The 23,803-nt window shown below is 44.7% G+C and overlaps 1 protein-coding gene across 15 annotated transcripts in view; it reads left to right on the top strand.

The window, feature by feature from the left end:
- Nucleotides 1–23,803, top strand: part of LOC147109520 (alpha-(1,6)-fucosyltransferase) — a 993,309-nt gene that overhangs the window by 58,195 nt on the left and 911,311 nt on the right. The gene's annotated exons all lie outside the window — the stretch shown is intronic.

Below are 23,803 nucleotides of genomic sequence, written 5' to 3'. Positions count from 1 at the left end.
AGTCTTGAAATATGCCACTTCCACTGCCCATTCCATGTTTCCATTTGTTTCAATGAGAGTAATACTGTGCAAAAGCAAAATACTGCGGATGCTGGAAATCTGAAATAAAAACAGAAAATGCTGGAAATACTCAGCAGGTCAGGCAGCATCTGTGGAGAGAGAGAGAGAAAAACAGTTAACGTTTCAGGGCGATGACCCTTCGTCAGAACCGGAAAAAGCTGGAGATTGAACAGGTTTTTAAGCAAGTGTAGGGGCAGGGAAAGGGGGGGGGGGGAGGGGAGGAAAGAACAAAAGGGAAAGTCTGTGATAGGATGGCAGGCAGGAGAGATTAAGAGATATTAAGAGATGGTGCAAGGCAAAAGGAGATGGTAATAGGACAAGTTAAGAAACAAAAGATGGCTCTAGATGAAGTTTAAAAATAGTACTGTAGTTGGTTTAACTTAATTAAAAGCAGACATTTTTGCAGAATGATACTGAGCTCGCTCTCATTAGGAACTAGATTACGTTCTCCCAAACTTCACATCCTTGCAGCCAGTGGGCCAAAAAATTATCATCTCATTACTCTTTCCTGCATTCAGTGGTGAGTGAACAGTATTCAAATTCCTGTGTCAGAAAACTTGTTTAAAATGAAAGGCTGTTTCACACCTCCCACGTATTTCAACTTAAATTTTAATGAACATTTACAAGTTCTTCCTATGACTTTCAAAGCTTTTTACTTGAGTTGGCATTAATTGCAGTCAATGTGCTAACCTTGCACATTACTAAATAAAATATGCAAAATATATTTTCAAAACTAATTTCAGATGGAATGGTGCTCCTGTAACCCCACGGGGTATGTCACAATCTACTGCTGATAAATTCAGTAATTTATCTGCTATAAATGTTTCAATAATGCAAATTAAGTAACCTAAGCAACGGTGATGTGGAAATTTTGTGCTGAATAAAGTTAAATTTATCCGATAATATGAACTGAGTGACATTGAATTAAAGAAAGATTTGCATTTATATAGCACCTTTCATGACCTCAGGACATCCCAAATTGTTTCACAGCTAATGAAAAAGCAAAATACTGCAGATGCTGGAAATCTGAAAAATAAAAACCGGAAATGCTGGAAATACTCAGCAGATCAGGCAGCTTCTGTGGAGAGTTCTGATGAAGGGTCATCGACCTGAAACATTAAACTCTGTTTCTCTCTCCACAGATGCTGCCTGACTTGCTGAGTATTTCCTGCTTGTTCTGTTTTTTTATTTCACAACAAATGAAGTACTTTTGAAATCTAATCACCGTTGTAGATAGTATTTGCTAGGTGTGCAAGCTAATCTGATTTTCTAGCGAAAACGTGATAGTGACGGGCATGACAGGCTCCCTGTCATCTCACTCACCCTAACTGATTGAGGGAGTTGGGGATAATTCTCAATAAATTTTCTTTGTAATAGTGTCCTCTTGGAGAGCCTGTGGCCTAATAAACTGTCCAGCAAGTATTGATTTTGGTGAGTAAATGACTTCACCTTGAATGAATGTACACATTTTAGGTTCAACACATCTGTTCCAGTTCTAGTTTATTAGGGTGGATTATAATTGGGCAATGAGAGGCAACTATAACTGGAACATTAATACACTTATGTGCTCCAGCAATCACAAGGGACTATGTACCAAAATTGTACTTGGACTGGGATACCAACTCGTAATTGATTTCTTTGTCTCTCAGACAAGACCATGCAGTTGCCTCTGTTTCTCCTTTATTTCCCCACCTCACTCCCATTCCAGCTCTGATGCCTGTCGCTCACCCTTGCCCCATCAGTCCTCTGCAACTACCACTCCATCTCAGTAACGCCAACCCCACCATTTCATAAATCATGTGACAAGCTCTTAAAAATCATGAGATTTGGTAAGAAATCATGAGTTGCTATTTTTATTCAAACATAAACCAATATAGATTGACAGTTCCTTTATTAACCTCATTAGTGGCTTTATTTAATCTCTAACCACTCTATGAAAACTATATTACTGCATCTGAAAATGCTTTACAAAAAGCTTTAAAAAAAAAAAACCCTACCCGTGATCACCACCCCTCACCTGATGCTCAACACAACCACCACGCAATGCAGTCCCTGCAGCTGCCACCTAAAGATATTCAGCCCATAAAAGCTCATCCTCTCGGACCCTAGCCTGTCCATCCAACATTAGTTTTAATATAAAATCAATGAAATCATAGAAATGATAGCAGTGATGGAGACTATTTCCTCCATTGTGCCATATTATGGTGCGAGCCTTTCAACTGGAGCTCTCTTAATCCCATTTCCTTTACCCATATGATTTTGTATTTATTCCTTTTCAAATACTTATCCAATTTCCTTCCAATGTTACCGTGACTATCTCAACAGCCACTTGTGGTAAAGCACCTTCTGTTCCAACAACTCTGGGCTGAATTTTGCCGGCGTTCAGTGCGGGTTTGGAGGCAGGTCCGCTGTCAAAATCAATGATTGATGGCGGGTTGGGAACCCGCTCCGAACCCGCCTCCATTTAAGTTTCCAAAGTGTCGGGTCTGTGAATTCAGAACATTCTCGGCATTCACTGGAACTCACTAAGACACTACCAAAGGTGAGCACAGATCTGTCCAGGAAGGTAAAGTGTTGAAAATAAAGATTTCAATGTTTGACAACACGATAACAGAAAATGTATATTTGTTGTAAGACACCCAAGTGCCTACCCTTGTGTGTTGTTAGTTGGTATGATTGAACTAGGATGAAGGTGAATGTGAGGGGTGGCTAGTGAGATGGGGAAATGATGATGTAAATAGAGAGGGATGGGTGGAGGTACAAGGTAAGTTGGTGCGAGTAAGGGTGTGCAGGAGTAGGGTGGGGAAGGCAGAGTGATGGGGATGTGATGAGTGGCACAGCAGGATTGTTGAGTCTGTGTTTTCAAATGTAGTTATGCTGAATAACAGGACACGGGCTACAGAAATAATTAAACAGGTCTTTAGTGATTGAGGGTCAGGGCTGAACTGGGATACACTTTGCTCCGCAGGGTTTATATACCGGTGTGGTCACCACCGGTACTACAATGTACAAGAGCCATCAAAAAGTAGTCCATCACCTTAAGGTATCCTCTTAAGGTGGTACAGGTTGCATACACTACAATTCCTCCCCTTTTAGCTTAACAGTGTACACCCCAATTTAAACATTACATGGATAACATATATACAATTTTCACACAAACTGTTCAAAGATTCAGTCTCTGAGGAGGCCTCCTGATCCGGCCCGGATAACTCCTTTCAGGGGTCTCTGGTTCTCGTTGCTGGGGTGACTCATCCATTTGATCTCCTATGGATTGAACATCATCATGTACGTTCGAGTCTGAGGTAGATGCTACAGGCTCAATAACTTCTTCAACTGGTGTCTCTGCCGTAGACATGGGGTCGACCCTTGTTCTCGATTCCACAAGTTGGTCAGCATGACGTCGTATTACGTTCTCTCCAACGTCTACCGTGTACATCAAGGGTCCTTGTCGGGCACGAATTGTTCCGGATTGCCATTTATCATCCCTATAGTCCCTGGCCAACACTGGTTGTCCTATTTCGAAACTCCGAGTGGCCTTGTTATTTACATGCTGGAATTGCTTGTTTTCGACTTCCCTTCGCACATTGGGTTTTAACAAATCCAACCAGGACCGCAACCTCCTGTTATAGAACATTATGGCAGGGCTTTGAGTTGTCACTGCATGCGTGGCGTTTCGATATGCCATCAGGAAATTGTCCACCTTGTGTTGTAGTGGAATATGGTCTTCGCTCATGGCCTTTATCGCCTTTTTGAACATTTGTACAAATCTCTCGGCCAACCCATTTGTAGCCGGATGATATGGGGCAGATGTATAGTGTTTCACCCCATTCTTTTTCATGAATTTCTGGAATTCTTCTGACACGAACTGTGGTCCGTTGTCTGAACATATTTGTTCCGGCAACCCATTCCTTGCAAATATGGTTCTTAGAACTGCGATCGTCTTCTCAGAGGCAGTGGTCGACATCTTAATCACTTCTGGCCATTTAGAATGTGCGTCTACTGCTATCAAAAACATGGAATCCATGAATGGACCTGCAAAATCGATATGCACACGTTGCCATGGGGTTGAAGGCCATTCCCACGGATGCAGCGGTGCAATTGGAGGTGCATTTTGAACTTTTTGGCACCCTGAGCAGCTTTTAGTCAGATCCTCTATTTGTTTGTCGATACCTGGCCACCACACAAGCCCTAGCAAGGCTTTTCATCTTGACTCCCCCCAGATGACCTTCATGCAATTCCTTCAGAACTCTCTCCCTTAATTTAGGAGGAATAATCACCCTTGTTCCATACATCAATGTTCCTTGACATACGGACAGCTGTTCTCGTCTGGCTGAGAATGCTGGTAACAGTGGGTCGCCATGTGCTGGCCATCCCTTCACTGTCAAATCGTAGACCCGAGACAGTGTCGGGTCGTTTCGGGTCTCTCTCTCTCTCTCTCTCTCAATACCCGCATTGGTGACTAGTAAGCATTCGATGATGGTCGAGTGAAATATCTCGACAGGGTCAACTGCCGGTGCCTCTTCCGCTGTAGGTAGTGGCAAGCGCGACAGCCCATCAGCATTACCATGTTGCTTTGTACCTTTTGAATTCGATATCATATTGATGTGCCCCTAGGAAAAGGGACCATCTCTGAAGCCTCTGCGCCGTCATTACCGGAACACCCTTCTTAGGGTTGAAAATGGAAACCAACGGCTGGTGATCTGTCAGCAGCATAAACTTTTGGCCTTGCAGGTAATGGTTAAATTTCTTAACTCCCCACACGAGGCTGAGAGCCTCCCTATCTATCTGAGCATAGTTGCGCTCTGCGGAGGTCAATGATCTGGATGCGAACGCAACTGGCCTTTCCGAGCCATTTGGAAACTTATGTGAGAGCACTGCCCCGATACCATATGGAGAAGCATCACAAGCTAAGCGAATAGGCAGCGTTGGGTTAAAGTGAGCCAACACTTCCTTAGAGGTGATCAGTGCCTTGCTCTTTTGAAAAGCCCGCTTACAATCATCGCTCCACTTACATGGTATTCCCATTTGCAAAAGAGTGTTCAGCGGGTGTAACACCGTGGATAAATTTGGAAGAAACTTGTAATAGTTAACCAACCCAAGGAACGACCTCAACTGGGATACATTTTCCGGAGCAGGAGCTTTCACAACAGCTTCGATCTTGTCAGGTGACTTATGGAGCCCCTCCTGGTCAATGACGTGGCCGCAGTACGAGATTCGCTTTTGAAAGAACTCACATTTCTGGCGATTAACTCTGAGCCCATATTCTTTCAATCTGGTGAGCACCTGCTCCAAATTCGCAAGGTGATCCTTATCATCATCTCCTGTAATCAGGATGTCGTCCAGGTAGCATTGTGTGCCTGGAATTCCCTGCAATACTTGCTCCATGGCCCTTTGCCAAATCGCTGGAGCCGATGCCACTCCAAAAACCAGTCTATTTATACCGATATAAGCGCTTAGGTGTGTTGATCGTGAGATACTGGCGTGACGCTTCATCAACTTCCATCTGTAGGTACGCCTGCGCCAGGTCTATCTTGAAGTGTTTCCTGCCAGACAGCGAAGCGATCTTCAATCCGCGGAAGCGGATATTGCACCGTGTGAAGAACCGGATTAACAGTGATCTTGAAATTGCCACAGATGCGAATCTTCCCAGGTTCCCCCGGCTTGTTGCTCAACGAACGCTTCATGACAGGAACAATGGGTGTGGCCCATTCGCTCCAGTCCACCTTGGACAGTACTCCTGAACGTTCTAGCCCTTCCAGCTCTGCTTCCACAGCAGGTCGTATCGCATAAGGTACCGGTCTGGCTTTGAAAAATTTTGGGTTTGCATGTTCTTCAACCTTGATGTTTGCCGTAATTCCTTTCAGTGTTCCCAGTCCCTGTTGGAACACCTCCTTAGCATCGTCCAATATTTTGGACAGTCGTTTAGGTTTGACGTCGTCCTCTTTACAGGCATCTACAGTCAGTGCTTGTATGGAATGCCAGTCCACATTTATTCTCCGGATCCATTCCCGTCCCAGTAGTGGCGGACCTCCACCAGGTAACACATACAAGTCAATTTTCTGACTTTCTTTACCATTGTAGACCACATTTACTTTTATCTTTCCTTTGGGGTATACTATTTGCCCCGTGTATGTTTTCAATACAATCTCCGTGTCCCTCAGGGGAATGTGCGAGAATAACCTTTTGTAATCTTGCTTATTCATGACCGTTAATGCTGATCCAGTGTCCAATTCCATCTTCACTTGGACTCCTGCTATCCGAAGCATGACCCAGATAGTTTGGTGGTCTGCTGTGTTACCCATATTTTTAGACAACCCAGTTCCTTACTGCTGGAGTCTGAATCCATCTTCTGTTCATCCGAACTGTTCTCTGTCACCTTGTGTACTTCTCCTGCGGCGACTTTTTGCTGCTGGTCTTCTTTCCTGACCGGCATACTCTCGCTATGTGACCAAGTTTGCCACATTGCCTGCATTCTTTATCTTTGAACCAGCACTGGTTCTGGTCATGCGTTGTCCTTCCGCAACGATAGCACTTTACTGCGCCCAATGCCATTTCATTGGTGCTGAATTCCAATGGCCTTTGCTGTATCTCTGCAGCGCCTCGTGCTGCTGCCTCGTGCGATGCTACAATGCTGAAAGCTTTGTCCAGCGTAAGATCCTTTTCCTCTAGCAGTCGCTTCTGGGTTCCTTCCCTTAGGAGCCCACACACAAACTTATATCTGTGTGTCTGCTAGTCCTGTACCGAACTGACAGTACTTTGATAACTTGCGCAGTTCGATTAAGAATTCAGCGTTGCTTTCCTCTAAGTTGAATTCTTTTGTAGAATTTAAATCGTTCCGCTATCAGCAGCGGCGTGGGGTTTAAATGCTCTTGCAGGATAGTAACAATATCCGCGAAACTCTTTCCTACCGGTTTATCTGGTGTTACAAGGTTCCTTAATAACCCGTACGTCTTCGCACCCATCGAGTTTAATAGGGTTAGTGCTTTCTTATCCTCTGGTACCTCATTCGTTGTACAGTAAACTTCGATGCGTTCCACATAAGTGGTCAAATCTTCCACATCGCTATCAAAAGCAGTGATGTTACCCGTTTTTGGCATCCTTGTTGAGTTTCCTCCTTCGGATATGATTATTTTATCTCTTTTTTTCTCAAAATGGCGGCTTTTCCCGCGCTTGGCGGCTTTTCCCGCGCTTGTCTTCTTCCCCCGCCGACTCAAAATGGCGATTACCGCGCTGTTGCCGTTCTCTCCTCCCAGCGGTCCTTTATTTTCCCCTACGCTGCTGCTCTTGGTTCCCCGCCGCTCCCGCGGTCCTTGTGGTCATAAACGCTTTTCTGGCTGCTGCGCGTCTCTGCCCCGATTGCAGTCCGGCCCCCGACACCGGCTGCGGTCGTGTTCTCCGCCCTTTTCGTCGTTTCCCTCCCCTTCTCTTACTGACAACTCGGCCGACATCCCCCCCCCCCCCCCCCCGTGCCGCTCGATCGGGCTTACCCGCCGCTGTCGTCGAAGGGATGTTCACTGATGTTTGACTTCGTGGCCAGAAACCAACCCGGGTTCCCGATGGCCTCCCGTGCTATGCAGTGCCCAGCAGGATGTTGAGGGTGGATGTCCTTGTTCGACGCCCGTTTCAGAGGCGAAGCTTCCTTTGATGCAACTGCCGCTAGGTAAGATCAGACTCGTCGCCACTGTTGAGTCTGTGTTTTCAAATGTAGTTATGCTGAATAACAGGACACAGACTACAGAAATAATTAAACAGGTCTTTAGTGATTGAGGGTCAGGGCTGAACTGGGATACACTTTGCTCCGCAGGGTTTATACCACCGGTACTACAATGTACAGGAGCCATCAAAAAGTAGTCCATCACCTTAAGGTATCCTCTTAAGGTGGTACAGGTTACATACACTACAAGGATGAGGTTGAGTGTGGCTTTGCAGTAATGTTTCGTGATCTACTGAGATAATCGAAAGGTCTGCAGCCTGGAACTCCTGACCACATCCCTGCTTGTGTCTTCCTGTGCAATGTGCAACCAGGCTGCGTTGGTCTCCTGGGGAGGTCTCTTCCACCCATTGGAAGGAAAGAGAACCTCCCTGTGACTTCCTCCAGAAGCATATGGAGGGAGTAATGCGAGAGCCTGGATGCAGCCGTGCGCCTCTGTGCAGTGCTAGTCAGTGTTTGTAGCACCTCAATGCTGCAGAACACTGATAGCACCACTGTCAAAATGAATGCGGCCACAGTCCCGTTAAGGAAACCGGCTGATGATGCGTCATCAAATGACATCATCAGACCTGCTTCCTTTTAATTGGGCGGGAACCTCACAGGGCGGTCTTAATGAACCCAATCAGGGCTAAATCCCTTTCACCGAGCGGCTGGAGCCGGGAGCATGACCGGGACCCGCTAACCGCCGCAATCCCGCCTCCACTGGCGAAATCGCAGCTTGTGTGAAAACATTTCTCACTTTGTCTTTGATACTAATAATTACGATTGTCACCAATTCACCAATCAACCTTTCATTATTTACCCTCTCAAAAGTGTTGTTAATTTTGAAAACCCTTTATTAGATTTCTGTTTAACCTGGAGTGAGAACCTCGAATTCATTGGAAGCTAGTACATGGCTGCACATTACAGTAGCCAGGACCTGGGCTCCTCCCTCACAAGGCTCAGCACTCAGTGCTGCTGGGGGGGGAATCAGTGCCTGCCGGTCTCTCCATAATACTGTACTCTCCATAAACCGGATTAATTTAAGGCTTCAATACTTGACTTGGTTCCAAAAAAAAAGATAGGCTCTACTCTGACCGTAAAAGATGTTTCACGATGGAGTTCTTCTGTTCAAACCGTTCTCGGCTCCTTCGCTCACCACCTCGTGCTCCAGCCGTCCAGCGCTGCCTCTCCGTTACCACGGTAACCCCGCAGGAGGCTGTCAAGATATGGTGAGAGCTCTTGGCATTCACCAGGAGGAGGAGGAGGGGGTCCAAGGTCATGGAGCCAATCGATGCAACAGGGACCGACCACGGCATTGTCGTGGGCTGGGGCCGGAGGGGAGGAAGCTGAGCCCGGCTCACTCTGCTCTGAGAGAGGAGATGGCTTGCTCGCTCTGTCAATTGTTGGTTTTGGAAAGCCCTCTGAACTTGCTATTATTTTTTATGCATGCGCGAACCGCAATTTTTTCACGCATGGACAAATCTGCGTATTTTTTTCCCAAAAATCCCCCCCCCCCCCCCCCCCCGAGATTTAGGCGTTCCATCGCGAGAGATGCTTTATTTCACTCTGAAATCATACTTCTCGCGATGGAATCACGAAAGTTGACCCCACTGCCATCTCCAGCCACCCTTTCTTCTCTCTCTGGTCCCTGAATCTGTCATCACTTGCCAGCTTTCAAGACACTGTCTTCAAATCACTCCAGTACAGCTTCAGCCATTCTCAGAGCATCAAGATCAAAGTCGTGTTCTCTGCGATTGCTGCTTTGGTGCATTTGTCCTCCTTACCCCTATCAACCTCTCTGAAGTATGGTTGGGCTTGCCATCCTTCTCTATTGCTTTTGCTCCTTTGTCCACCACTGTGCGTGGTTCTGCCCCTTCTATTAACTTGCAGCCAGCACATCTCCAGCAATGGCTTCTCCTCACACTGCCACCTGCGGCATCCCTCAAGGATCTAGCCCTGGCTTCCTCCTTTTCCTCATGTATGCTATATCTTGGTGATGCCAGCTTCCATCTGCATGCTGACGACTCCCAGTTTGACCTTTCGCAACCCTGCAACTACTTCCCTGCTGTCAATTTGGCCTTCTGATATCGTGATGGATGACTGTTTCCTACAGCTGAACATTGAGAAGACCAAAGCCATTATTTTTGGGCCAGCACCAATTACTCTAATTCCTCTCGATGGCTGCTTGCTCATGCTAAATCTGAGTGTGCCAAAGCCAGAGCTAAGCTTCAAACCTCATGTCCTATCCCTCGCTAGGGTGCTTATTTCCACCTCTGCAACATTGCCCGCTTCCACCCCTACCTCAGCCGCTCCACTGTTGAAACCCTAATTCACTGATTTTATCATTGTTGGAGTCTATTTACTCCACTGCCCTCCTTGCTGGACTCCCATCCTATAAATTCCAACTTGTTCAAACTGCTGCTGCCCTGTTTGTTCCCAAATCCCACTGTTACAGCAAAACTAAGTTTTTATTTGTTGCAACTCTTTCAACCTGTCACCCTTTACACTGCACTTTTTCCCCACAGACTCCTCCTCATTATTTACAATTATCCAATTCTGGTCTAGTTGTTATTTTGGAACAGGTCCTAACAAAATTAGTTTGAAGTTCAGTGGAGCATTGGACAGTTTGACATTCTTGCTGAATGCTAAAGTTTTGTTGGGGCATTGTTAATTCTCCCAACTGTTGAATTAATGAGTGCCCGGCTAGTTTTGTCTCTTCCTCTCCCCTCCCACCCAGGTTTCAGGAGGTCAACTGTCGGGGTACTTTTAACATTTTGCTGTGCCAAGTTTATGCCACTAGCAGTGTCTAGTAATAGTTTGCCTTGGGGCACAAACCTCTGACACTATCAAATGAAGTCTTGGATCATTAAGCCCACCAATATGTCAGCCTCTTGATCCAAGCATTGCTCTGATTCATGTCCTTGGCACAGTCGAACCTGACTGAAAGCTTACCTCGTGTCCAGCAGATTTCAAACAATCATGGCAAAGGCATGGGTTTTCACTCCAAGTTGGCAATCAAAGTAAGTTTAATTTACATGACTAGTCACGATGAGTTAGTCATGCAGCACATATGGCAGTTGCAAGCTTCCTAATGAAATGAACAATGATGCTTGGCTTCTGCTGATGCATACATAGCTTTCCCACTTCAACAGAAAAGAAAGAAAGACTTGCATTTATATAGCATCTGTTACAACCTCAGAATGTCAAAAAAGCACTCAACAGACAATGAAGTACTTTTGTATTGTAGACCTTGTTGTTAATGTAGGAAATGAAGAAGTGAGCTTCAGTTTTCCAAACCTGGCTTCACTTATAGAAAACCAAAAGATGCTGTCTAAAGGCAAATACAGTGTCCAAATCACTGGGAATCGTTGTCTATTTTCCCATCCCCCTTTCTTTCTCATTGGCACAGGAACAGTATAAAATCTGTTTCTCACTAACATAACTTTTGTATGACGAACAAATACAACATCACAGGAAGTGATTGCTGTGTTGCATATTTTATGCATTTGATTAAAGTTGATAGCGGTTCCACTCTGAGCTCGCTGTTACAATCACCCTAATGCACCGGGAGTACCAAAAGCCATGCCATTGAGCACTGGCCCGAGGAAGATTAGCTGTTCCGGTGCAGTTATATTTATTTGATGGATAACTTTTTTTTGGTGCTGATCGAAGTGAGTGATGTCACTGCTTGGAAATGGAACAATGGCCCGGAATTTGCAGTCAGCGGCGAAGCAAAGGCATTCACCACTGGCCCTGAAGAAATCTCGCAATCTCTGTGGCGAGAAGTTTGCCTTTTTCGGTGCTCTATCGTGGGGATTCCCTAGTGCGATCTGCTCTGACGTCAACAAGCTGTCTAAGCAGCCCATCACATTGCAGAACTCTCAGACAAGCAACCAGGAAATGAGAACCTGCTTTTATCCTGACTTTAAAAATGTCAGCGGATTTCCACATTTAGATGCGCATGCGCTACATCCAGAAGTTGTGGTCAGTTTCAAAGGGGTACTAATGGCAAACGCTGTTAGTTTGCCGTTATTACCCATCGCAAATTCCGGCCCATTGTTTCCACTTTTTAACACCCAGTGACAAACTCAAAGCAAAACCATAACCAACAATTCTAGAATTGTTCACGCCTCTCAATGCTGTTCCCCATGCCCCCACACCCATTTCTAGGGGCGTCTTTGGGCATGCTCATATGGAAAATGTAAAATTTTTAGGTTTCCAAATGAGCCTTTTACTCTAAAATTGATTAGGTTGAAAATAAATTTTAGGAAAAGTCTAAATGGCACTTGGGTTTAGCCATATTCAATCAACTTCCTCAAATGTTACAACAGACATTCTCCCTTCTCCTGTCACAGATACACTCTTTAACCCCTCCCCAAACCCTGCCCCTCAGTCCACAGTGCGTTGTCTCTGTGTAATTCTTCTCCCCCAATTCAGAGGCTCTCTTCTGCCCTCCAACCCTTGCTTTGCTGATCAGAGACTTCCCCCTCCAATCTCCCACTCCACAGTTACACAGCCAGTCATTTCCATTGACCTCCACCCCAGTTGTGAACTAGAAGAGAGGTTGCCAAGACACAAATTCCACCTGACTGATTTACTCTTTACTGCTGGTCCTGGCTGCAGCTTTTACCTGACATTGCTGCTTTCTTCTGTGATCAGACTCTGTGCTTAAACCGGGCTGGGACCAGTGTCCTGGCGAACTGAATAACTAGGGCAGTAGACAGGGTTTTAAACTAATGAAGGGGAGGTGGGAGGATTCAGGAGAGAGTAAATTTAAAAGCAGCGAGAGAAATGTCAAGGCTCTAGAGCAGAGTAGAGTTTTGGGTAAAAATAAGCAGAGCGGGTCAGGAAGGGACAGAGTAACAAAGGTAATAAGGCATCAGTGATTAAGATGACATAGGGAAAAAGAGAAATAAGTCAAAGCTAAAGGCACTATATCTGAATGCATGAAGCATTTGCAACAAACTAGATGAATTCATGGCGCAGATAGAAATTAATAGGTTTGATCTAATAGCCATTACGGAGACTGGTAGCAATGTGGCCAAGGTTGGGAACTAAATATTCCAGGATACTTAACTTGTAGAAGAGATTGGCAAAATGGGAAAGGAGGAGGGGTAGCCCTGATAATAAAGACAGTAGAGAGAAAGGATCTTGGCTCTGAAAATCAAGAAGTAGAATCAGTTTGGGTGGAGCTAAGAAACAGCAAGTGGCAGAAAACATTGGTGGGAGTTGTTTATAGGCCCCCAAACAGTTGTTGTAAAGTAGGGCAGAGTATAAATCAGGAAATTAGAGGTGCATGCAGCAAGGGTAATAGTTATCATGGAAGACTTTAATCTATATAGAGACTGGGCAAACCAAATTTGCAGTAATAGTGTGGAGAACGAATTCATGGAATGTATGCAAGATAGTTTTCTAGATCAGTATGTTGAGGAACCAACTATGGAACAGGCTATTTTAGATCTAGTATTGTGCAATGAGAAAGGGTTAATTAATAACCTTGTAGTAAAGAGGCCTTTATGGAAGAGTGACCATAATATGAGAATTTTATATTCAGTTTGAAAGTGATTTAGTTAAATCTGAAACTAGGGTCTTAAATCTAAACAAAGCAAACTACGTAGGTATGAGGGGCAAATTGGCTAAGATAGATTGGTAAACTGCATTAAAAGGTATAATGGTAGAGAAGCAATGGCTAGTATTTAAAGAATTAATACATAATTTACAACAAATATACATTCCTTTTAAGGCACAAAAACCCCACAGGAAAAGTGGTCCAACTGTGGCTAACAAGAGAAGTTAAAGATAGTATTAGATCAAAGGAAGAGGTTTATAATGTTACCAAAAAAAGTAGTAAGTCTGAGGATTGGGAGGATTTTAGAATTCAGCAAAGGAGGACCAAGAAATTAATAAAGAAAGGGAAAATAGAATATGATAAACTAGCGAGAGACATATAAAAACAGACTGTAAAAGCTTCTATAGGTATGTAAAAAGGAAACGATTAGTGAAAGTAAACATGGGTCCCTTACAGGCTGAGACAGGAGAAATTATAATGAGGAATAAAGAAATGGCAGTGAAATTAAACAAATACTTTGTGTCTTTCTTCATGGAAGAAGACGCAAAAAACTTCCCGGAAATAGTGGAGAACCAAGGGTCTAGCGAGAATGAGGAATTGAAAGAAATTAGTATTCGTAAATAAATAGTAGAGAAATTAATGGGACTGAAAGCTGATAAATCCCTGAGATCTGATGGCCTAGATCCTAGAGTTTTGAAAGAGGTGGTGATAGTTAGTGTATGCAATGGCTGTCATTTTTCAAAATTCCATAGATTCTAGAATGGTTCCTATGCATTGGAAGGTAGCAAATGTAACCCCACTAATTAAGAAAGGAGGGAGAGAGAAAATGGGGAACTTCAGACCAGTTAGCCTGACATCAGTAGTAGGGAAAATGGTCGAATCTATTATTAAGGACCTGGTAACAGGGCACTTAGAAAATAATAATAGGATTGGGCAGAGTCAATGCGGATTTAGGAAAGGGAAATAGTGTTTGACAAATCTGTTTGTTTTTTGAGGTTGTAACTAGCAGAATAGATAAGGGGGAACCAGTGGATGTGGCATATTTGGATTTTCAGAAGGCATTCGATAAGGTGCCACACAAGAGGTTATTGAACAAAATTAGGGCTCGTGGGATTGGGGGTAATATACTAGCATGGATTAAGGATGGGTTAACGGACAGAAAACAGAGTAGGAGTAAACGGGTCATATTCGGGTTGGCAATCTAGTTGGGTACCGCAAGGATCAGTGCTTGGGTCTCACTTATTCACAATCTATACCAATAATTTGGATGAGGGGACCAAATGTAATATATCCAAGTTTGCTGATAATACAAAGCTGGGTGGGAATGCAAGTTGTCAGCGGGATGCAAAGAGGCTTCAAGGGGATATGGACAAGCTAAGTGAGTGGGCAAGAGCATGGCAAATGGAATATAATGTGGAGAAATGTGAAGTTATCCACTTTGGTAGGAAAAGCAGAGTATTTATTAAATGGTGAGAGATTGGGAAATGTTGGTGTTCAGAAAGACCTGTACACGAATCACTGAAAGTTAATATGCAGGTACAGCAAGCAATTAGGAAAGCAAATGGCATGTTGGCCTTTATTACAAGAGGATTTGAGTATAAGAGTAAAGACGTCTTACTGCAATTATATAGGGCCCTGGTGAGACCACATCTGGAGTATTGTGTACAGTTTTGGTCTCCTTACCTAAGGAAGGATATACTTGCCATAGAGGGAGTGCAACGAAGGTTCACCAGACTGGTTCCTGGGATGGGGGGATTGTCCTATGAGGAGAAATCGAGTAGACTGAGCCTATATTCTCTAGCGTTTAGAAGAATGAGAGGTGATCTCATTGAAACATACAAGATTCTTCCAGGGCTTGACAGTGTAGATGCAGGGAGGATGTTTCCCCTGGCTGGGGAGTCTAGAACCAGGGGTCACAGCCTCAGAATAAGGGGTTGGCCATTTAGGGCTGAGATGAGAAATTTCTTCACTCAGAGGGTGGTGAACCTTTGGAAATCTCTACCCCAGAGGGCTGTGGAGGCTCAGTCATTGAGTATATTCAAGACAGAGATTGATTTTTGGATATTAAGGGAATAAAGGGATATGAGGATAGTGCAGGAAAGAGGGATTGAGGTAGAAGATCATCCATGATCTTATTGAATGGTGGAGCAGGCTCGAGGGGGCCAAATGGCCTACTCCTGCTCCTATTTCTTATGTTCTTATGTGCTGCAGTTGGGCATTCCTGACACATGTCTAAATCATGGCATTTCCACTGGTGAGCAGCGAGTCCGCCACCAGGATGAAGCAGTGGTTTCAGTTAAAAGCTGCAGCCAGGACCGGCAACGAGACAAACAGGGAACAGAGTGTAGTGGTTTCCTGGCCAGCAAATCAGCTGTTGAATTGTGATCTTGAACCTGAACAGCTGATTTGCTGCTTAAAGGATAACTAATCGTATGCACTTACACATAGCCCTGGCTTCAAGTACAGACAGGTTATATGCAGCATGTGACAAGTTCATTATGGATGAGGAAGGCCATTTGGCCTATTTTTTAAATTTATTATTTCCCGGGATGTGGGCATCGCTGGCAAAGCTAGCATTTATTACCCATCCCTCATTGCCCTTGAGAAGGTGGTGGTGATCTGCCTTCTTGAACCGCCACAGTACATGTGGTGAAGGTATTCCCACAGTGCTGCTAGGAAGGGAGTTCCTGGATTTTGACCCAGCGACGATGAAGGATCAGCGATATACTTCTAAGTCAGGATGGTGTGTGACTTGGAGGGGAACTTCCAGGTGATGGTGCTCCCATGTGCCTGCTGCCTTTGTTCTTCTAGGTGGTAGAGGTCGCGGGTTTGGGAGGTGCTGCCGAAGAAGCCTTGGCGAGTTGCTGCAGTGCATCTTGTAGATGGTATACACTGCAGCCATGGTGCGCCGGTGGTGCAGGGAGTGAATGCTTAAGGTGGTGGATGGGGTGCCAGTCAAGCGGGCTGCTTTGTCCTGGATGATGTCGAGCTTCTTGAGTGTTGTTGGAGCTGCACTCATCCAGGCAAGTGGAGAGTATTCCATCACACTCCTGACTTGTGTCTTGTAGATGGTGGAAAGGCTTTGGGGTGTCAGGAGGTAAGGCACACTCCACAGAATACCCAGCCTCTGACCTGCTCTTGTAGCCACAGTATTTATGTGGCTTGTCCAGTTAAGTTTCTGGTCATTGGTGACCCCCAGGATGTTGATGGTGGGGGATTTGGTGATGGTAATGCTGTTGGCTGTCAAGGGGCACTGGCTAGACTCTCGCTTGTTGGTTTCTGTGGGTTTCTGTGATCATTGCCTGGCATTTGTGTGGCACGAATTTTACTTTCCACTTATCAGCCCAAGCCAGGTCTTGCTACATTTGGGCATGGACTGCTTCATTATCTGAGGAGTTGCAAATGGAACTGAACACTGTGCAATCATCAGCGGACATCCCACTTCTGACCTTATGATGCAGGGAAGGTCATTGATGAAGCAGCTGAAGATGATTGGTCCTAGGACACTGCCCTGAGGAACTCCTGCAGCGATGTCCTGGGGCTATGATGATTGACCTTCAAACACCACAACCATCTTCCTTTGTGCTAGATATGACTCCAGTCGGTGGAGAGTTTTCCCCGTGATTCTTATTGACTTCAATTTTACTAGGGCTGCTTGATGCAACACTCGGTCAAATGCTACCTTGATGTCAAGGGCAGTCACTCTCACCTCACCTCTGGAATTCAGCTCTTTTGTCCATGTTTGGATTAAGGCTGTAATGAGGTCTGGAGCCGAGTGGTTCTGGCAGAACCCAAACTGAGCATCGGTGAGCAGGTTATTGGTGAGTAAGTGCTGCTTGATAGCACTGTTGATGACACCTTCCATCACTTTGCTGATGATTGAGAGTAGACTGATAGGGAGTTAACTGGACAGATTGGATTTGTCCTGCTTTTTGTGAACAGGACATATCTGGGCAGTTTTCTACATTGTCGGATAGATGCCAGTGTTGTAGCTGTACTGGAACAGCTTGGCTGGAGGTATGGCTAGTTCTGGAGCACAAGTCATCAGCACAATAGCCGGGATGTTGTCTTGATACCACGTGGAGTGAATCAAATTGTCTGAAGACTGGCTTCTGTGATGGTGGGGACCTCGGGAGGAGGCCAATATGGATTATTCACTTGCCACTTTTGGCTGAAGGTGGTTGCAAACACTTCTGCCTTGTTTTTTGCACTCGTGTGCTGGGCTCCGCCATCATTGAAGATGGGAATATTCATGGAGCCTCTCCTCCCGTTACTTAATTAGTTGTCCACCACCATTCATGACTGGATGTGGCAGGATTGCAGAGCTTTGATCTGATCCGTTAGTTGGGGGATCGCTTAGCTCTGTCTACAGCATGCTGCTTCTGCTGTTTAGCATGTATGTAGTGCTGTGTTGTAGCTTCCTCAGGTTGTAATGCCTGGTGCTGCTTCTGGCATGCTTTTCTGCACTCCTCATTGAATCAGGGTTGGTCCCCTGGCTTGATGGTAATACTAGAGTGAGGGATATGTCTGGCCATGAGGTTACCAATTGTGGTGGAATACAATTCTGCTGCTGCTGATGGCCCAGTTTTGAGCTGCTAGATCTGTTCTGAATCTATCCCATTTAGCACGGTGGTAGTGCTACACAACACAATGGAGGGTGTCCTCAGTGTGCAGATAGGATTTCATGTCCAAGAACTGTGCGGTGGTCAATGCTGTCATGGACAGATTAATCTATGACTGGTAGATTGGTGAGGAGGAAATCAAACAGGTTTTTCCCTCGTTGATTCGCTCACCACCTGCCGCAGTCCTAGTCTGGCAGCTATGTTCTTCAGGGCTCAGTCAGTAGTGATGCTACTGAGCCACTCTTGGTGATAAGACCCACATAAGAGGTTAGTGTGCAAAATTAAAGCACATGGGATTGTGGGTAATATACTGGCGTGGATTGAAAATTGGTTAACAGACAGGAAACAGAGTAGGAATAAATGGGTCTTTTTCGGGGTGGCAGGCGGTGACTAGTGGGGTACAACAGAGATCAGTGCTTGGGCACCAGCTATTCACAATATATATCAATGATTTGGCTGAGGGAACCAAATGTAATATTTCCAAGTTTGCTGACGACACGAACCTAGGTGGGATTGTGAGTTGTGAGGAGGATGCAAAGAGGCTTCAAGGCGATTTAGACAAGTTGAGTGAGTGGGCAAATACATGGCAGATGCAGTATAATGTGGATAAATGTGAAGTTATCCACTACAGTAGAAAAAACAAAGGCAGAGTATTATTTAAATGGTGATAGATTGGGAAATGTTGATGTACAAAGGGACCTGGGTGTCCTTGTACACCAATCACTGAAAGCAAACATGCAGGTGCAGCAGGCAGTTAGGAAGGCAATGGTATGTTGGCCTTCATTGCAAGAGGATTTGAGTACAGGAGCAAGGATGTCTAACTACAGTTAGATCGGACCTTGGTGAGACCACACCTGGAGTACTCTGTGCAGTTTTGGTCTCCATACCTAAGAAAGGATATACTTGCCATAGAGGGAGTGCAACGAAGGTTCACCAGCCTGATTCCTGGGATGGCAGAACTGTCACGAGGAGAGATTGGGTCGACTAGGCCTGTATTCACTAAAGTTTAGAAGAATGAGGGGATCTCATTGAAACGTATAAAATTCTGACAGGGCTAGACAGACTGGATGCAGGGAGGATGTTCTCCCTGGCTTTGCGGGGGGAGGTCTAGAACGAGGGGTCACAGTCTCTGGATACAGGGTAGGACCTTTAGGACTGAGATGAGGAGAAATTTCTTCACTCAGAGGGTGGTGAACCTGTGGAATTCTCTACCACAGAAGGCTGTGGAGGCCAAGTCACTAAATATATTTAAGCAGGAGATAGATAGATTTCTAGACATAAAAGGCATCAAAGGGTATGGGGAGAGAGCAGGAAGATGGTATTGATAGAGGATCAGCCATGATCATATTGAATGGCGGAGCAGGCTCGAAGGGCCGAATGGCCTATCCTGCTCCTATTTTTCTATGTCTATGAACATTGAAGCCCCCCACCCAGAGCACATTCTGTGTCCTTGCTACCCTCAGTGCTTCTTCCAAGTGGTGTTCAACATGGAGTACTGATTCATCTGCTGAGGGAGAGTGGTAGGTGGTAATCGGCAGGAGGTTTGCTTGACCTGAAGCCATGAGACTTCATGGGGTCTGGAGTCAATGTTGAGGACTCCCAAGGCTACTGCCTCCCGACTGTGTACCACTGTGCTGCCACCCCTGGGATGGAGGAGTTTGGAACATTGGTGAAAGGTATGATTCTGTGAGTATGACAATGTCAAGCTGTTTGCTTGAGTAGTCTGTGGGACACCTCTCCCAATTTTGGCACCAGGCCCCAGATGTTGGTGAGGAGGACTTTGCAGGGTCGCGTGGGCTGTGTGTGCCGTTGTCGTGTCCGACGCTGGTGCTGAGTGGTCCGTCTGGTTTTATTCTTCTTGTCTTGTGTTTTTTGTAGCGGTTGTGTACAACTGAGTACATCTAGGCCATTTCAGAAGGCAATTAAGAGGCAACCACATTGCTGTGGGTCTGGAGTCACACACAGGCTAGACCAGGTGAGGACGACCGATTTCCTCCCCTAAAGGACATTAGTGAACCAGTTGGGTTTTACGACAATCTGGTAGTTTCATGGTCACCATTACTGATATTAGCTTTTTATTCCAGATTTATTTAATTTACTGAATTTAAATTCCACAGCTGCCATGGTGGGATTTGAACTGTGCTGCCATTCATCCAGAAAGGCCATACAGTCCCCCCATTGCTGCATCTAATTGATTCTTAAATGACTGGAGTTTATTGCAAGTGTTGAGTAAACTGTGTGGACAAACTTCCTGATCTCTGTTCTAAAAATACCTTGTCAAAGTAATATTCCAGACTTGCCTGTTCCATTCCCTCAGGTTTTTATACACCTCCTGTATGATCACCTTTCAAACACCTCCTTTCCCGGCTGAAGTTTCTCCAGCCATTCATCGTAACCCAAATTCTGATACAAGGGATCAACCTTGTGACTCTTATCTGCACTGCCAGCAGCATTTACATATCTACCCTCTGTTTTGGTGACCTGAACTGGACACCATATCCAAGGTGTGGTCTGACCAGAGCACTCTGCAGTTTGACTCTGAGTTGTATTCTACCATTTTGGCTAATTCGATGTGATTTGTTGCTGTTCTACATGGACTGCACTTGTTGAGTGTCGAGTTGAGTGATACTCCTCGATCTCTTTCAACTTAATCTTTTAGCTATTTCAACACCATTTGTGAATAAGTGTGTTGCACCTTTTCCCCTCCTATGTGCAGTACCTTACACTTGTCGGCATTAAATTCCGTCTGCCATTATTCCACCCACTGTCGTATTTTGTTCAACTCTTTCTGCCATTTCTTAGCTGCTTCCTTTAGTTCCGTTGCCCCTCCTAGTTTGGTATCATCTGCAAATTTGACCAAATGGCATTGAGTTTCTGAATCCAAACATTGATGCAATTATACACAATAGTGGTCAAAGAAGAGCGGGAGAGTTCTCCCAGTGTCCTTTATTTCTCAGCCAACATCATTTAAAATGAAAATGGATTATCTGGTCATTTATCTTATGGCTGTTTATGGGACCTTGCTGTGCGCAAATTACAGTCCCTATGGCTCACCTTTTTTCCAGATTTTCCTTCCTGCCCCCTATTTTCTCTCATACATGGCGAGTGACATACACAGGGGAATAGTTCCCTAGGGATTGGCTTTTTTCTCATATTTTGCTGAAGTTGCCTTTCTTCTTTTGAGTCTCGAAGGCAGGCGATTCAAATTGGAAGAGGGATGCCACTGCAACCAAGCTTGTCACTGAATTACTATTGGGAACAGAACCTGCCCCACCCCACCCCCTACCAGCTGTGGAATGTTGAACATCTGTCGCATCTCTGCTTCAGTCTCACCTGAGGTCTTGGCACACACTAGGAATTTATCAGAGCACCTTTCTGGACGGTATTGCTCAATTCCATGCTGGCAGTGTACCTCTGAACTGACCTCATCCAATGTTTTTTGAATTTTTTTTGACAATATCAAACGTTTTCCTTCCCTTGGCTGAGAACTGGATTTAATGAGCAGGCCGTTCCCAGACGCAGATTTCAGACAACTGTAGGTTTGCTTGAGATAATGAATAATGTACCCATAAACCATGAAAGCCAAATAAGAGCAATAATAATTATCTTTTGGCACTTTGCTGAAACCCTTTCAAACAATAAATATTTTTGCAAGAAAATGTTCTTGTTGAGCTTGGAAAGATTCTACTGTTTCACAAACCAGGCCAATGCAAAGAGCCAAGTAACCTAGTGTTAATTTAATACTGCCTGACAAGACAAACCATATGAAAGCTATGTTTACTTTAAATAGTCAAGGAGAGAACTGTAGTGCATGTACCCATCTACCTTTAAGAGAACTATTGTATGTAACCGTTCACCTTTAAGAGAACTATTTTAGGTGTGGCACTACTTTGTTTGGCTTCTGTATACGGTAATACCGACGGTGACCACACCAGTATATAAGTGTTGTGCCAGGAGTTATTGGGCAGATTCGCCCTGACCTTCGAATAGTAAAGTCCTGTTTTAAGTTACTCTTGGAGTCTGTGTATTAATTAACTAAACAACCCACAGACTTTACAAGAACTGTAATGCACTGGTTCATTTGATGGTGCAAATGAGCATGAAACAGCCAAATTTTTAGACATTGCTGTCTTTGGAGAACTATAATTTTAAATATTTTTCTCTGCCTTTTGGTTTGTGTTTAGAAGCTTTCCCTCCTGAGTTGATGGCAGCAGACACGTGTGTGCGACTGCATCAGCAAGCCCTCGATGCAAGCGCGGGTTATGATTTTTCTGATGGTATCTTTGATAAACATAGCAGGCTTTGCACTTATTCAGCCTGTAGAAATTGCTACACTGTATAAGTATGTTTAATGTTGGTGCTAACGTTTATTGTCCTTCTTCCAGTGTACACTACAGCATGCCAATCTATCCATTCAATTTATTTATCCAGCATAACTAACTACATTGCTTTATGTATTGTACAGTTAGGCCCATCCATTGGGTAAATATCATATTATATGGTTTGACGCAAGTCTTCCATTGTGTAGCTAAGCTGCATTGCGCAAATGGAGCATCTTGCCTCGTCACCCCTGACACCCTCACGCTTCGGCCATCTTTTTTGCAGGAGGCAGGGCTGAGAATGGAGTGACACAAACTATCCTGTAAGAGTGAGATTTGGTCATAGAGCACACTGCCACATTCAAACGGAAGAAGAAAAATCATAGAAAGAGACAAAATCGTTGCAACTAAAACAAGCTACCTTGCAATATAGCCATACCACTGCAGCAACTTCTGCTGATCAGAATATTTGTCATTTGTCAATATATTATTATGAAATAGGCTAATATTCTGAAGCAGGCATGGTGATAAAATTACCTTGTTCCACAATATTTTCCCGCTATATCTGAAGTAAATAACAAAGCAAATGTGGGGAATCTTTTTGGATGAAGTAAGTGTGGATTAGTCACGGTGGGAGCCGTGCCTGCCTGCTTCACAGTGCTACTGGGGTGTTTGGTTTGATTAACAATCATGAATTGCAGCCAATAAATTATCAGTTGTATGCAGGCGCAAACACTTTTTTGTTCGCACTGTGCACAGCAACTTTAATGTATTGTGTCAGGCACAGGCCACAGCTCCCTGAACAGACCCTTGCTTGTAATTGCAATGGACCCATTGCAGCTTGGAGGCAGGTGACGGGAAGTATGAATATTCAGTTCCACCGCACTGAGGAGTCCTAAAAAGAAACTTAACCGATTTCTATTATTAGTCCAGGGGAGCCCCAGCAGGACCCTGTGTGGTACTTGGTTGGTGGCTCAAAATCTGGTGCAGTTAGATGAGAACATAACAGATACCTAGGAGCATGTCGCAGGGCTGTATCGTGGTCTTGGGACTGTGATGCCATTATAATGGTGATAGAGGAGATCTGTCGAGTGCTACCTGACCCTGAGTGCCGTGTTGTTTTTACAGAGCCACTTAAGTTCTGTGATAGAACACGTTGCCACAAGTTGCTCTGGAAGTCATTTGGTTTACACTGCAGGATGGATTTGGGAGCACTGGCAGCATTAGCAGCAGTGCAACACTTGCAGACCTGTCCAAACGCTGCAATCATTTCTACTTGCAGAATTATCATGATAAGGTAAGGGGGAATGGAGAAAGGAAGAATTTGCATTCAAATAGTGCCTTTTATGTCCTCGGGATGTCCCAAAGCACTTTACAGCCAACGTATTTAAATAAAGGAAACTACGATGGTATGAGGCGCAAGTAGGCTAGGATGGATTGGGGAATGTTACTTAAAGGGTTGATGGTGGATAGGCAATGCAAACATTTAAAGATCGCATGGCTGAACTACAGAATTTGTTCATCCCTGTTTGGCATAAAA

This window comes from Somniosus microcephalus, chromosome 12 (assembly GCF_052327205.1).
Source record: "Somniosus microcephalus isolate GS21.2 chromosome 12, FLI_Smic_1.0, whole genome shotgun sequence".
Lineage (NCBI taxonomy): Eukaryota > Metazoa > Chordata > Chondrichthyes > Squaliformes > Somniosidae > Somniosus > Somniosus microcephalus.
This window is presented reverse-complemented; position numbering and strand designations above follow the sequence as displayed.